The following is a 16,632-nucleotide window of genomic DNA, read 5'->3' as shown; positions in this document are numbered from 1 at the left end:
TCTTTTTTTTTTTTGGTACCGGGGATCGAACTTGGGACCTTCCGCTTGCGAAGCAGGCAGCAGAACCACTGAACTAAATCCCCGGCCAGCCCTGTGATTTCTACCTGCAGCTTCCAGGGTACCCAGCACCATACCAGGTGCACAGTGGAGAGAATTTCCTGAAACATGGTGTGAACTGGTGGCCAAACATGGGTTAAAACCACACTTGTGCCCAATGTTTATTTTGCATCATTACTACATTATTTTAATCTTCTTTTTTTTTTAGTTCTAGGATTGTGCCCAGCACCTTTGGCTTTTCTCCTCCTACTTCCCCATCCTTTCTCCTCCCGAGTGGTGCGGGTGGACACAGGCATCCCTGGCATCTTGGAAGAGGAAGTACAATTAGGGATGTCTTTACCTTAGGGCCAGTGCTACAGATTCCCATGGGTCTCTGTCATCCCTAGGGGTCCCAGGAAAGGAAAGGCCTCAGGACATAGCTGTGCACCTACCCAAGCTTTGACATAGAGGAGCAGGACAGAGGTTGCTTCTTGGCCACCATGTGTCCTCACAGCTCACACTGGAAGCCTCTGATCAATAGGGAGGCTGTAATGTCTGGAGCCAGAAGGTGCTCTGCAGGAAGACATTCCTGTCACAATGATTGAGCATGGATGTTGACTGTGCCCCATGCCTGGGTGCTGAAGGCTTGGTCTCTAGGCCAGGGTGTTAAGGAGGTGCTGGGATGTTTAGGAGGTGAGGCCTGGTGGGAAGTGAGGTCGTAGGGGTGCAGCCTTAGAGGGGACAGGGGCATGCTGGCCCTCCCTGGCTCTCTCTGTGCCTTCTGCCCACCAGGAGGGGAGCAGCCTCCCCTGCCAGCCTACCACCTTGGTAAACAGCCTCAGTCCAGCCTCAGAGCAGTAGGGCCAAGAATCCAGGGCCTGAGGTTGATGAAACCAGATGTTTCCTCCTGTCAAATTGATTACTTTGAATATTTTGTCACAGTAAAGGAAAGCTGACCAGCACAATAAAGATAAAATATTAGGAGTGGAGGATTTGGTTCATTTTATACCTGGTCTGAAATGGATATTTTCTTTTCTTGGAAATGTGTCACCTCCATGGTGCATGTGACAATGCATGCACAATGCATGCATCCATCTTTAGTTTTGATGGAACTGGGTAAAATGGAGCTTCGTGACCTTCCACATTTGCAAGGCACCCAGCTGCATTATGTAACTACCAAGTACCCACAGCAGGGGTGTCTGTGTGTGTGTGTGTAGTGGTATAGGTCTCTCATGTGGGAACTGTCCTCTCACACTTAATCTCATCCTGAAGGAGCTGGCAGTGCCAGAGAAGATGGTAAAGTCATGGCCTGGGCAGTGAGGCAGCCTGAAGAAACAGTTGTTTCAGATGAGCTCCTCCTGCAGGTTTAATTAGCTCCTCAGTGCAGTGAATGTTACATGGTTATGTGGGTTTGGAAGTTCAGTACCATGTGACTATTTAGTGAGCATTATCCATGCAGTCTTAAACTCATCAATCTTGAACCAAGAAAACCCAGGAACATTGAGTGCTCCTCAATGGAAGAAAACTGATGGGAGCTTTTCCAGGTTTGACACAACCTGGAAAATTCACACAACCTTACTAATTTGGATTTGGGAAGCAGAAAGAAGATGTTCTGCAAGACTAGTTATGTGTTTGGAAGACTGGTCTATCTGTCCTTCGTATTTATAGGAAGTGATGATGTGGCATCGACATCACAGGACAAGGCAAATGGCGGTGCATTAGCAGAATATCAAAATAGAGGGGGAAGTTATTACAAGGTCGTGCCAAGTAATTGATTAATAAAATTACTGTGTGAGCAAGTGAAAGTCATGCGGACTGAGGAAGGAGAAACCTGCCCTCCCATCTGCAAAATAGGGACAAAAGGGCCAACGTGGACACAGCCCTCCATCACCAACAGAAAAGAGCACTTCACCTGAGCTGTAGCTCTGCAGTGTCAACGCAGCCTTGCACTGGTGCTGCTTCCATTCACAATGAAAGGCTTTGCTCTCCAGGACTTGGGAAGCTGCTTGCAGTTGACAGCACCTCACTGCCTGGGGTCCTGGTCCCCATTAGAAGAGAAGCACAGGACTCGGGGAGGGGTTTCTCGACAGAATGTCACACAGCTTTATGGGTTTAGCGAGGTAGGATCTGGGTGCACTGGCCATCCAGACCTGGCCCTGGCTCCAGAACACTATGTTGAACAAGCATTTATACTCATCTTTACTGCACCATATTCACAACAGCCAGGAAATGTAAAAAAAAAGTCCATTAATTGATGAATAGATGAAGAAAACATGGCATATACGTGTGTAATCAGAATGCTATTTAGCTATAAAAGAAAAATGAAATTCCTGTAACAACAAAGATAGAACTGTAAGTCATTGTTAAGTGAAATAAGCCAGGTACAGAAATGCAGGTACTGCCTTATCTCCTTCACATGTGGAACCCTAAAATTCAATCTCATAGTGGTAGAAGCAGAATAGCATTGACCAGAGACTAGGGGCATGCAGGAGGATGGAGGAATGGGAAAAGTTTAATCAGTTGCACACTGAGTTAGTCCTTGTAGGTAAGTAATGGCTGATACAAGTTACAGTTAGATAGCTGAAAGTTCTGGCATACTGTTACATATTACAGTGACTGTAGATAACAGCCCTAAACTGTATATTCAAGGAGCTACATAAAGAATTTTGAATGCTCTTTCTATAAAGAAATGATAGGTATTGTTTTTGTCAGTGTGTGTTTTAAATTGATGTATACTAATTTCACATATTTATAGGATACAGTGTGATATTTTGAAACATAAAACATGTGCTGGTCAAATTGGAATAATTGGTAAATCCATCACTTCAAACATTCCTCATTTCTTTGCACTAGGAACAGTCTCAGTTCTCTCTTCTGGCTACTTCTACATGTAAATTTGACAACCCAATACCTGCAAGTGTTCTTATTTCCATTCACATCAGGCTACCAAATTCATGAGCCATGAGTAGGAATGGGCACTCCTGTCTTATGGAGAGTCTACCTGTGACTTCATAACGGCGGTTTCGCTTCTCATTGTAGTGTGTGGGTGAGAAAGTCATTGGTTGGTGCAAACCCAGATTCTTCACTTTGAAGATTTCCCAGGAATGTGTGAGTGATGGTTTTAGGGGAAACATGAGGTTATCTACCGAGAGGGTTTTGCTAATGGATGGCTCTGGTAGAGTCATGAAAACCAAAGCTGGTGGGATTCTGCCCTTGATCTTAGCCAGAAGGCTGGGAAGTGATGCCAGTAGATTCCAGAAATTTTTCCACCATTGTTGATAAAATGAACTGTGTTGAGTGACAAGAAAGACCCAGAAGGTATCTTTTAATTTGGTTTTGGATTCCACTGAGGAAGTGGTTTCTTCAAGGTATATTCACAAAGTTTCATAAATGGATACTTGTGGTTAGGGAATTTGTGGTTCATAGAGCAACAATTTGTTGTTATCTTGTTGTTATAATGGCTGTGGTTACACTTTGGGTTATGATTTTCTGGGTCAGTCCTGAACAGGTAGATCATTTCTTCCTGGCTCCTGGGCCTCTAACTAGATAGCTCACCTCAGAAGAAATCTGTTCCCTGGATGCATGGGCTCGTTAAGTGGATTGGTGTGTGTGTATGGACAACCAGACTGGTGTGTGCCATGTCTGGTTCAATTTTGCTCTTTATATATAATTCACCAATGATGATATTAGTGTGAATGAATTTCTTCTGTTTAACTCATATATACTTTAGAATAATGTTAGGAAATGCCAACAACCCGGTTCGCTATAGCACCTTTGTCTTTTCAAACCTCAGCTTCAGTCACTGCTTCATCTGTGCCTACCCTTCATAACTCTACATGCTTGTTCACCACCCATTGTCTGCACCAGCATGACCACTTTAGTTTTCTTCAGCGTGCGCTTTACTCTTGATGCTGCGTGAAAACTGCCTGAGTGCTACACAGACACACAGATTCCCAGACCCTGCCAAGGCCTGCTGACCCCTGTGCCAGGGAGCATAGGCTTTTACTAATTGTTTTTGAGCAAGGTGTAATTTGATGGAGAACAAAGTAAAAGTAATGGTGCCTGATTCAAATACACATTCTTCAAGTTGTTCAGGTTGAAAAGAAACAGGTGTGTGCGTGTGTGTGTGTTTGTGTGTGTGTGTTTGTAGTAGGGAGAAATTCAAATAATTTCCTAAATTATGTCTTCTGCCATATAAAATATTTTAATATATATGCTAATTGTTTCATTTATATTACTAGTTCCTCTTAGTTCATTGAAAAGAAAGTTTTCTCATTATCTGTTTGTTTCTTCTTTTTAAAAGAGAATCTTTCTTTGTCTCTGAGTGACTGCTTTGAAGAAAATTATACAATGTATTAACTATTGTTATTCTCATATTATTTTGTTCTGAAATTTTATTTTTTCCTAAAATAAAAATGGATTTCAGGGTAATTTCCTGGTCTTCCTCCTTTCCTGAGCCAATATCCTGGTCTAACAATCCCTTTGGCTGGTGAAGTTCAGCATGAGCTTCTTGTGCATCTTGATTGTTCAACCTTTTTAAATCTACTGCCAAGGGCCCTGCTGACATTGAATATTTTGGGGGAAAACAAGTTATAGAAAATAAACTTTCTTTGATTCAGCCCTGTTTTGCTCATCCCACAGTATGCCAATCACTAGAACAAATTTGCCAGAGAAGGGGTTTATTCCTAAGGCAGCTAAGTAAAGAGGAAAGTAAGTCTTGCGCCTACAGCCTCATGGACAGGGTTTAGGGATATTTGTGGGATAAAGAGGCAAAGTGTTCTGATATGTGGAAGGATGATGGGAGGTAAGGAAAGGTAGTTTGTGGTTTGAACACGCATTTTACTCACAGCTCTTCACTGTGCACGTATTCAGAAAGTATTGGCATTAGTGTAACCTGAGGGAGGAGTTTCTAGCACTTTTGGGGTCAAAGAAGTCACCCAAGGATACCTCTGGAGGCTCAAGTGAAGTGGCAGTGATTTCAGCCCATTTGAGCACCTGCCCCCAAGTATCTAGGAAAGAACTTAGGCTACCTTGGTGATCATGATTCTTACATCAGAATTGAGACAGTATGAGAAGTCCAATAATATATGAACCATGTGGCCTCTCAAATTGGTGATTGTAGAAGTCAGCTTCAAGCAAGTGAAGCCAGAGGATCTAATCAGGATTTCCCTTAGTTTCCAAGGCCAGCACTACAGCAGAATAGAAGTTGTGTACGTGACTGTGATCACTCTCTGCTGATTAGGAAAACAAATATCCATGACAACCTTTCTGAGGAGTATGAATGTTCTACATCATCAGGCCTGGCTTTAGAAGGACATTTGAAATGTTCTTCCTAGGAGATTTCTAATTTTCCCCCTAAATCACGTATTCAAGTAACATTTACGGAGAGCTTGTCATATGTCAAGTCCTGCTCTTCGCTTCCACATCCGTTTATTTTTTACTTGAACAACTCGGAATATGTGCTTGAATGAGGCAGAAAGCAGTGTGACTTTACAAATAAAATACAGCCTTTTTTCACTGTCAATTTACACATTGTTCATAAAACAAGAAGTGAAAACAACACCCTTAGTTATTCTCAAGTTCTTCCTGAACTGTGGGATTTAAAATAAAATTACATGGACAACTATACAGGAAGACTCACCTCCATGCCAGAGCTGGCTGAAGCATGAGGTACAAAGGTGTGGATCTAAATGGGTTCTGTGCTGAGTACCACTGTGGAGCCAGCGTGCAGACTTGTGCTGCAGAAGGGGAACCTGGAGGCAGTGTGGGGCCGACTGTCCAACAACAATAGCAACACTGGTGAGGGCACAGAGTCTCCCTGACTTCTCACAGCACCTGAGGCTGGCAGCTGGCCCAGGGCATCTGTGCATTGCTTGAGGCAGCAACCAGGAGGCCAGGGAGGGCAAATGGAGGTGGCATGCCAGTAAGCGAGGGATGTTGGACTGGATCAGGGAGAGGGTCTGGGAGCTGCTCAGAACAACTCAGGAAAGAAGAAAACCTGTTTGCCACTGGAGCAGAAACCTCAGCAGGCTGGCCCACCCATGAAAGGGAAGTATATTTGCAATGAGATGATGGCAGTGGTGGGCACATCCCCAAGTCAGATTATTTAAAGCTGGCAAGTGGGCCAAAAGGCTTCCAAAATAGTCTTGTCCTAGGAACCTCTGATGCATGAAAATTACTTGAATGTTTTACCCTTGGTGAAAGTGTTCCAGTAAGTCCTTGTTTACTGTAAGACTTGGGGCATGGTGGTGTAAATGAGGTAGACATTCTGTACAGCAGGGCATTACTCCATAAATAAAAAAATAAATTCATTTCACCAGTTATTTAGGTCACTCCACTGTGTAGCAATTCATCATTTCTGATTGGGTAATTATGATATTTATGGTAAGTTCAGTAAAAACGTTTGGCATCGATTCCATAATGCAACTCTTAAGCATGAGAACCCCCTCTGGCAAAAAAAATTCAATATTTGCTAGTTCTGTTTTTTCTGGAAGGACTTGAGAATTCTTTGGATCCTGAAAATATCCAGCAGCATGGTGCTTCCTCCCACGTGCCCTGGGAATTATTCTCAGGATGTGCATGAGGATGCAGGAAGATGTCTGGGTGTCACCTATTACACAGCTATCACAGATTGTGGCAGTACCGGTTTTGGGCCGATGGGAACCTTAGGCAAGGCTGAAGGACTGGAGTGTAGCTCAGGGTAGTCTTGCTGGTCTGCATAAGGCCCTGGGTCCCACCCCTTCATGGAAAAAATAGATGGAGAGAAGCACCTCCTGGTAATGGTCCCAGGGACACTAACTTTAGAGAATCACAATCACAGATAACCCATTTAGTTCTTGAAGCAGCCACAGGTTGGCTCTATCATTACCCCCTCCTCTACTTCCTGCCCCATCACCCAGCACAGAGAATTCAGGGATGGATGCCCTGGGAATGGGAGGAGCCTGCATTGACCCTCAGACTCCTAACTCCAGGGAATATGCTACAAAAATCATGTATTTTGCATCTCTCTCAATTCAGTGTTTTTAAGACTTAACTTTTGTGTTGAAGGGAGAAAAATATTTATTTTCTCAATCCTTATAAGTTTCTATCAGGGACAGATTCCTATGAACAACGGGCAGATTAGCAAGAGAAAAAGCAAGCAACTGAAAAACCACATGTATGTCTATCATTTGGAGGAGAAGCAACTCTCTCTGGAAGGTACATCTCTCTCAAATTGAGGCCTAGGACTCTGACTTCAGCAGTCTTTGCACCAAGAATCGTAAGTCTTAGCGTGATAGCACACAAGAGTGAGAAACTTCAGGTCTCTGAGATGGGAAACTTACAAGAAGGTGAGGAAATATGCTCAGCCTCCTCTGACTGCTGCTGTCATGTGGCAGGTACTAGGTGTCTCCTCCCAGGGAGGCTGAGGATTCTGGCTCTGGTGGGAGAGAATGAGGAGTGTGAAAATCAATTCCTTTGTGTGAATCTGCATTCTGCCATCAGAAAACCAGGGAGAAAGCTACAGAAACTTCCTGCTTTAAACTGCCTTCAGCTCAAACTCTTCACCACCATAGGAAGCAGTATTTGGTTTTCTTCTGTAGCAGACATCTCTGCCCAGTATTAGCAGACTCTGGTTAATTGCAACCCAGTCTCAGCACCTTTTGATCTCTCCAAGAAAGATAAGCAGTGCCTTCCCTCTGTGTGTATATCAGCTATCCCTGCTTGTATATCGGCCATCGCCAGATGCTTCCAGCCAGATGCTTCTGGATGTGTCACACTATGTTGCTAGATGTCTTCAAAGCATACCCTCCTCACTTTACCATGCTCACAATCAATAAAATGCTGGATGCCCTTGGGACCCTTTGTCTTTGCTGCCCAGAGCAGCATTGATCAGTTCCAAGATCCAGTTCTCTCTAAGTCTTGTTTCTTTCTCTACTCTTATTAGCTTGTGTTGTCGTGCCTCATAGGAGACTGTAGGCTCCCTGCAGGGGTCTAAAGTTCCCATTCCTATTCCCTATACTCTTCAGCATCATGACCCCCTGAACTCATATCTTTATCCAGGGCTGGATCCCTCTTGGGTGTGAACTGAAGCCAGCCAGGCATCATGGAAATTAATTTGTGTGTCCATGATTGGGAGACCTCAGACTTCTGATTTTGTTGTTGCATGCCAGTGTGGTCCTTTTTTTCTTTTCTTTTCTTCAACCAGATCAAAGTATAGAATTGAGATAATCTTAGAAGGATCCATTCATTCATATATTTAGAAATATATGTTTCCTTTCTCTTCTGTGTCTGATGCTGCTCAAAGTGGAAGTTAAAGGTGGCTAGAGTCAAGTGCACACTCACAGGGGAGGAAGGGAGAAGGTGGGGAGGGCACTCCAGCAGCATAGGGTGTTTACAGGTGCCGAACTCTGAGAGATGGACAGTGGACAATAGTGAACGCTTTCCCCAGGTGAGCCCACAGCTTTGCCATCATCCCCAACACAATGTGGGAACCTGGGAGTCTTGGGGAACACTTCTCCTTCACCCCACTTTTCCCAAACTGTCCATTTGCCTCACGGACATTAACTGTGTCCGTGTGTTCCAATCTCATCTGCAGCAGACTCTCTTGAGGCTCCCACAGTCTTCAGCCCCCACACCTGGGGTTTCTATCCATTCTAGGTCACCTCCAGCCTTCTGCTGTCAGCAGCCAGAGTAGGCTTGAAACCAGCTCTTCTCAAACCATCTACTCTGTTCCTGCCAAGACAAGCAGCACCTGTCCTTCTCCTATCCTGCAGGCCCTGGATGGCCAGCCCCTCCTGCTATCCCCAGGAGTCCAGTTCTGACTTGTGCTCTGTTCGGCCACATGGCCCAGTTCCAGGTGGTAATCATACCACTCTTCCCACCTGGGCTTCCATCCACCCTGGGTTCCCCAACACCTGATGCTCCATGGAGGCCCCCTCAGTGGGCCTCAGCCTGCACATGGAGTTTTCACAGAAGTGTCTCCTGCCATGAGCACCTACATCAGGGTCCCCTGATTCCCTTTCTTATCGTAATCCCCTGTTATTTTTCTCATCAAGTTTTAAGTGATTACTTTGCACTAATTTTAAAGTATTTTAAGACAGAATCGACCCATTATACACGATGTGAAGGAATCTCTAGTGATGGCATGACCAGGAGGTTGCGTGCTTCATGGTGCTGTTCACGGCCTTCTGGGGATGCTGAAAGTACACGAGGACTCAGCCAGGGGTCCAGGGATCTGGGGAGATGGGGGGAGGTGATTGCAAAGTAGCTGAGGGGATGTTGGTAGGGGGAGGGATTATCTTTACACAGTCCAGTTTTCTAATTTTTCACTTTATGGATTGTGTATTTTTCATCTGAGAGATCATTGACTAACTCTGATTTCTGGATATGTAATTTTGTATTTTTCTAAAATTTCTGTGGTTTTGATGCTTGAGTCTGTCATCTATTTTGAGTGTGTGTGTGTGTGTGTGTGTGTGTCTTAAGATGTGAAGTTCATATCAATTTTCTTTCTCTTGTACATGTCCAATTCCAGCACCTTTGGGTGTTCATCAACTGATGAATACATGAATAAAATATGGTTCCTCCATATAATGGAATATTTTTCAGAAGTAAAACAAGAAGGAAGTTCTGATCCATGCTACAGCATGGGTGAGACTTGAAGACATTATGCTAAGATCACAGAAGCCAGTGATAGAAGATCACGTATGATTTCACATAGGTGGAATATACAGAATAAGCAAATTCAGATAGATAAAAGTAGATTTGTATATACCTGGTGTCTTAGTTACTTTTCTTGTCCTTGAGATACAATACCAGGCAGCCACAAGTTAAAGGAGTAGAGGATTATTTCAGCTCAAAGATTTTAGAGGTTTCAGTCCATTGTTAGCTGGCTCCAAGACAGTGGTGTAGCAGAAGGGCATCACAGAGGAGGAGCAGTACATGGTTTGGCAGGTAGAAGGCAGCAGCCTGCCTTCCATCTTTCCCTTTATATCCATCCAGGATACAAGCCTACTGGTGGGTGCCACTCACACTCAGGGTGGGCCTTCCCATTATCTACACCCAAAACTATGCTAAACTAATCAGTGGAGTAATTTAGTTATTACATATCCTTAATCCATAGTCACCCAAGCTAGATCCAGCCACCTCCAAAAAGTCCCACCCATAAGCATGTGAGGCTTTGAAGGGACATCTAGAAACAAGCCACATCACTTGGGATTGGGAGTGGCGTTATTGGGAATAGAGAGTGACTGCTAATGGGCTCTAGGGCTCTTTTTTGGAGGATTAAATTTTTCTTAAAATTAGAAGTTTTGACAGTGGTACAACTCTTTGCTCATACTACAGACCCCTGACACACTACACTTTAAATGGGAAGAGTATGTACTAATTGGATTATATCTCCATAAAGCTGTTAAAAACTTACAGAGATTTTGGTAGTAGCTTCCTTAAAATTACACATGAATTTGGTGACATTTGACATTGTTACTATATTAAATCTTCCAGTCTATGATCATGGTATGGGTCTCTATTTCTTTAAGTCCTATTTAATTCTTTCATAATGCTTGATCTGAGCAAATTTTAAATTTATACTAGGGTATTTGATTATCTTTTTCATGCATTAGTTGATATGATCATGGGACTTTAATTTGTTGGCCTGTTAATATTGTTTGTCATATTGACTGATTTTCAAATGTTGAGTCACCTCTACACAAGATCAATGACAGAAGATCATAGTATAGCTATTTTTAGGCATGTGCTACTATTTTATAGAGGATTTTTGTAAATAAGATCATGGAAGATACTGGTTTGTGTTTTCTCATATAGTTTTTCTCTTATTTTGACCTCATTAAATCTGTGAAGAAGAGATGGTATAAAATTTACTTCAATGCATCTTAAAATATTTGGTAGAATTCTTCAATGTCTTAGTCACTTTTCTTGTTACTTGGACGTAATACCCAACACTTACCAATAAAGTAGGAGAGGTTAATTTGACTCTCATTTTTAGTCCACAGTGGCCTGCTCCAAGAAAGGAAGGCAGCCTGGTTGAAGAGCCTGGGCAGAGGAGAACTGTTCATGGCATGGTGACTGGGAAATAGAAAATCAGGAAGGATGCAAGAAGGGAGATAGGACCTTCCCGGTCATACCCACAATGACCTCCCTCCTAGCCAGGCCCCACCTCCTAATGGTAGGTCAGCCATAAGCCCCTAGAATCCAGCCACCTTCCAAAAGCCCCACCTATGATTGGATTACACTTTAGAGACATTTAGATATAAACAGAACAGTGAGTGAAACAATTTGTAGATTTTTAGGAGGCTTTTCAGTTATGAATTTAGTTGTTCTAATTATATAAGATGATTGTGGTTTTCTGATTCATGTTAGTTAGGCTTTGTTAGTTTGTGGCATTTGAGAAATTGGTCCATCACTTTTAAACTGATAATCTTATGAGCATAAAGTCATTCACAGAATTTAGTTATTATCCTGGCAGTGGATGCAGATCTTCAGTCACATCTCAGTTTTCAGTTCTGATATTGATGATGTGTCCATCAGTTATTTGTCTTTGTCAGTCTTCCTAGGAGTTTAGCAGTTTTATTAATTTTTTGTGAAGAAGCAGGCTTTTGTTTTATTGAATTTCTCTATTGTTTGCCTATTTTAAATGTTTTACTATTTCTTTTCTTCATTTTTAAAAAAATTTATTTTATTGGCACATTTTAGGTATACAGTAGAATGACATTCATCACTGGAAATTTGCACCTTTACATAATCTCTCTTGGTTCTTATTTTTCCCCCTTCCCCTGCCCTCCTTTTAACCCCTCCATCCCTCCCTATTTACAAAGACTTTGTTTACATTTTTTCATTTTCTCATATTAACTCCATTCCCTTCTTTCCTTTCCCCTACCCCTCCCACTTCCCCTTTGTCCCTTTTCTTCCTGTTTCACATTATCTATTACACCTTTTAGTCCTTACACTTTCAGTTTCTCATGCTAGACAAACTATTCGGTATTTACACATCTGTGACCTATCTACTTCACTTAGGAGTATCGCCTCAATGTGCATCCATTTAGCTATAAATGTCTCTAATTTCTCTCTTTTTTTCACAAAATTATTAAAAGCTTTATTTATGATTGGAATCATTCGACAAAAAAGCAAAAGCCAATAAGCCTTAAAAAGGAACGAAGCTGCTATCTTAACGATCTCAGAACCTCCGACACCTCATCGCTGAGCTGCCCTGCCTTGGCCAGCATGACAACAGTGGCTCCACACACAGCAGCTGCACTAATAGCAGCATGAAGTCACCCCTCAAACCTGCCTGGAGTGAAGCAAGGACACGGGGGAAGGGGTAGACTCTGCCAGGAAGTGTATTTCAATACTGCACGGGTTGTGAGCAGCCTGAACCTTTTCCCTCCTTTTTGATAGTTGCAGATTGACGTAGTAACTGTCACTGAGCAAACGCAGAATGCATGATGAAGAAATCAGATGGTCGTAAAATCCTGATGAATGCTCTTGATTTCTCTTCAAGGACCTCTCATGATATTTCTTTGTCTAAGGGTAGCTCCAGCATTCCCAAGCACCTGAAGCAAAGGTAAAGCAGCTAGCAGTGTTCCAAATACTCAATCACCATGGAGATGGACTTCTGGTCCGTCGTCCCAACAGCACAAGTAAGATTCATGAAGCTGAGGAATTTCTTGAGCATCTCTGTCATTATGGAGAAGCCTCCTTCTGGCAGGTATTCCCGCACAGTGGTGACCTTGATTGGGCTTTCCTGGCAGAGACAGCTGAGAAGCAGTGCTGTGTAGGAGGCCATGATGCAGTCCTCCATGTGCTTGCCAGCATGCTGCAGGGCTTTATCGAGGTCAAGTTCTTCACTGTCCTCCTCCTTCTTGTGTTTCCCCTCTGCACTGTCTGTCTTCTCAGTTGACACCCACTGTCTCTCCCCACTGGTCTCTTGCCACTCTCCGCTCTTATCATGCTGAGTGGTGGGTGCATCTTTGATCAACTCATCTGTTTTATTTTCTGCCAACTGGGCTGCTCGCTCTCGCTCAAGGAATAGCTGCACTAAAGCCTGCATGGCATGAACTTGCCCAGCTACCCTTAAGCTATTGTCTCCCTCCCCGCTGCAGAAGGAAGAATCAAAGGAACAGGACATTTCCATGTTGACGAGGCAGTGTCAGTTCCGTGCGCTGTACTCCACTAGATTTATCAGTAGACCCAAGCCCAGCACCCGAAGGTCAGATCTCTGCTCCTGAGGTAGGTACTTCGGGACCTCCAGCACACAGTTCACGGCTGTGCCAATGAGGCCATCCTGTTCCCCTGTTTTGGTGCTGCTCCACTCACTGTCACTGACGAGGTTGAGCAGCACCCCAATGACGGCCCGCATGCAGTCCTCCATCGCCTTGCCCACATGTCTGGTCACGTTCTGGGGAGGCAGAGGCTTGCTGTCGGCCAGGCAGATGCTGCTCTCGGCGCAATTTTACTGCTGGATCAGTTCCTCACAATGCTGCAATGCTTTAGCTGATGAAATAATGAGTTGTGAATTTTTATATGCTATCAAGTAGCTTTGATTCTCTGGATAATGCATTGTTACACTTTCTAAAACTTGTAAACATCTCTCTGCTCCCCATAACGAGGCTACCAGTTTTTCTTCATCCTCATCTCTACTTAAATGATCCACACACTCTTTGACTTTATCTACAATATGATCCAGACTGCCCAAAAGCCGGAGTTCTTCTTTAAACCAGTCTCCTGCTCGTTGAGAAGTAAGGGACAGCAATGTCTCCATCGCTAAATGCCCGGTCGTCATGTTTTCTAGATCAAGATGCTTATTGTGTACAGTTTCACAGAGTCTCCAGATTTTCTCTTTAATTTTGTTCATGTCTTTCTCATTCAGCAGCGTAGCTGATGATGCATCCTGTTCCAGCTCCAGAAGTCAGATCATGAGATCTAAGCTACCTCTGTCGAGATCCATGTTCAAGCAGTCCCGACTCAGGATATACATGAGGGCAGCTGTACAGAGGGACAGGTTCTGGTGGTGCTGGGAATCATCCAAGGTTTTAAAGATCAATGCAACCATTCCACGTGCTCTCAGGTGCATTCGGAAGCTGGCCGTGGCACATTTAGTAGCTAAGCTAATAACACTAAGGCAACGTGTGTTCAGAGGCTGAGTGCTCTTTAAGCCACTTAACAAGTACTCAATGTCATCAGAGAACTCTTGATTCTCACCAAATTCCACCACATCGTTGAAGTGCTTCACATGCTGAACAACGGTATATAATTATTTGTCTTCTTTTCTGCATTTCATTGTAATAACTATATCTTGGTAGGGCTGAGTAGGTATTGTCACAGTTTTTATCACTTTGAGTGGTGGTGCAGGAGCCTTAAAAACTCCATCATCTTTTTGATTTGGTTCCTTTGAAGACAGCCTCACTGTGCCATTCTGAGGTGTTACAACTGGTGGCCCAGGTAGTTCTTCTGAGTCTGGATGGTTCCAATGTCTAGCATTAGACACGGCTTTTGTAGGTGACCGTTTAGGGCCACTAAAAATCTTTCTGGTATTTTCCTTTGATTTATCTCCTTGTCTACTTATGGGCTTCTTCACACTTTGAGGCACACCAGGCAAGTCCTCTGCAAAATCCAAGTTTTCTGTGTTACTAGCACCAGACTGACTGTCCTGGGAATTATCATTGCTTTCTGGAGGAGGCTGCAAGGAGGGTGATGGAGCTGTTTTACTTCGTTTTTTGTTGGCCTTTCTTTCCACTTGACAGTCATCATCATCATCATCTTCACTTTCACTGAGATCATCAAAGCCAAAATACTTAATTTTGTAATTAGAACTTCCAGAGGCTCCTTCATCGCCTCCTGTCTCATCATGATCTTCAAAACCAAAAAATTCAAGTTTAATATCCTTTTTGGATTTAACATTACTAGGCCGGAATCTAGTAGTGGTCTTAGAAGTTGCGATATCGGCCTTTTTTCTGAGGCGACCAGCTTCTCCCAGGTCTGCAGGAGTGGATGCGGTGAACTCGTCCATGCTTCGCTCCATGGTGTCCTGGATGGTGACATTACAGACTGACAAGCAAGATGGATGTAGCACAGTATAATCTCTAGTCCGGCCAACTGTCCCTCTAAGACTGGTCCCGCAGCCGGCACTGCCCTTCTTTGCCTGATTCAGGCCATCTTTACTCGACTCACTGGTTGCTTTGGCTAAAGCCTGATTGGTGCCATCCATTAGCTTATCAAAACTGGATGCTCCTTGGGAGGGTTTTGCCTTGTTGGCCCTACAGTACGTCCTACAGTTGCTTGGCCTAAGAACACTTTGAACCATGTCTGCCTCAATGGCTTCATCTAGATTTTCCAATCGAGTTTTTAAATCCTCATCCTTCATCTCCAAGAGAGGATCCTTATCCAAACCTAAAATATCTTCTGACCTGATACCTTCAAAATCATTATCCTACTCATACAAACCAGTTCTCACAGATCCCTCGAGTGGAGATATTTCAGATGGGGACTCTGACCGTTTCCCAAACTGGGAGTTCCAAGTATCATTTGTTTCCTTGATTTCATCTGCTTTGTATCCAGAAGCCACTGTGGTTTCTGCATTGGGTTTCTTAGTACTGTTGTCAGCATTTTTGTGAAAATGGTGACTATTTTTCTCATGTTCTTCACTAAACTTCTCCACTTTATCCGTAGCCATTAATTTAGCGCAGCCACTTCTGCTCGCCTCATCTTCCAGGAGTCTGTCTGTGGCCCTCTCTTTCCCAGGCAGAGCAGTCTCCGAAGGTGAGCTCGAAGCAGACACAATGCCATCTTCCCTTACCAAGGGCCCAGTTCTGCTGTTAGCTTCAAGTAGTGAAATAACTTCCTCCAGCAGCACTGCTTCACTTGACTCTGAGTAGGAGCCCTCACCCTGGGCTAAATTCTTTGAAGAAACTGGGAGAGACTCATCATCACTATCAAATCCAAAAGGGTCGCCAGTATTTTCCTCTTCTACTTTAGATTTCTTCGGAATTTCTTGGATGTCTGGTTTGAAATTGGGCCTCTTCTGCCCTAATTTAGCCATAAACGTGGTCTCTCCCCATTTTGTGCTAAGGGTGGTCCGTTTGTTGGAAAAGACTTCGTCAAATTTCGAACTGCCATTGCCTCCATTCCTGCTGTATGTTTCCCCGAATCTGGATGTCATTTTGACACCTGTTTCATATTCCCCTGGGCGCCGGCGGGAGCGCTGGCCTCGGCCCGCAGGAGCACAGGGCCAGCCACAGTCCGCGACTCAGCTCAGGTAAATATGAAGCCCAGCCAACGGGGAGGAGCAGCGGCCCCGCAACCTCCCTCCCCGCCCTGATCGAGCACCGCTGGCCGGGCCAGGCCAAGGCCTCCCTGCCTAGGCGACCCCGGCAAGCCCGCTACGTGCCCCAGCTGGGCCACCGCCGCCTCCTGCGCTGCCACTTCTGCCGGTGAATGGTCAGCGCTGGAGTTTGAACAGGGCCCTGAACCATCTCAATGCCATTTGCACTCCCAGCCCCCCAATTTCTCATTTTTTATGGCTGAGTAGTACTCCATTTTATTAAAAAAACAACATTTTCTTTATCTAGTCTACAGTTGATGGGCAATTGGGCTGCTTGCAAGTTG

The 16,632-nt window shown here is 44.0% G+C and overlaps 1 pseudogene; it reads right to left on the bottom strand.

Moving 5' to 3' along the window:
• Nucleotides 1-12,397: 12,397 nt before the first annotated feature.
• On the bottom strand, nucleotides 12,398-16,203 carry LOC147824610 (wings apart-like protein homolog pseudogene; annotated as a pseudogene).
• Nucleotides 16,204-16,632: the final 429 nt, after the last annotated feature.

The sequence above is a fragment of the Heterocephalus glaber genome, unplaced genomic scaffold (genome assembly GCF_053883595.1).
Source record: "Heterocephalus glaber isolate CG9 unplaced genomic scaffold, H.glaber_assembly_v1.0 deba00001532, whole genome shotgun sequence".
Lineage (NCBI taxonomy): Eukaryota > Metazoa > Chordata > Mammalia > Rodentia > Bathyergidae > Heterocephalus > Heterocephalus glaber.
Note: the sequence above shows the minus strand (reverse complement) of the source record. Positions and strands in the feature narration are given on the sequence as shown.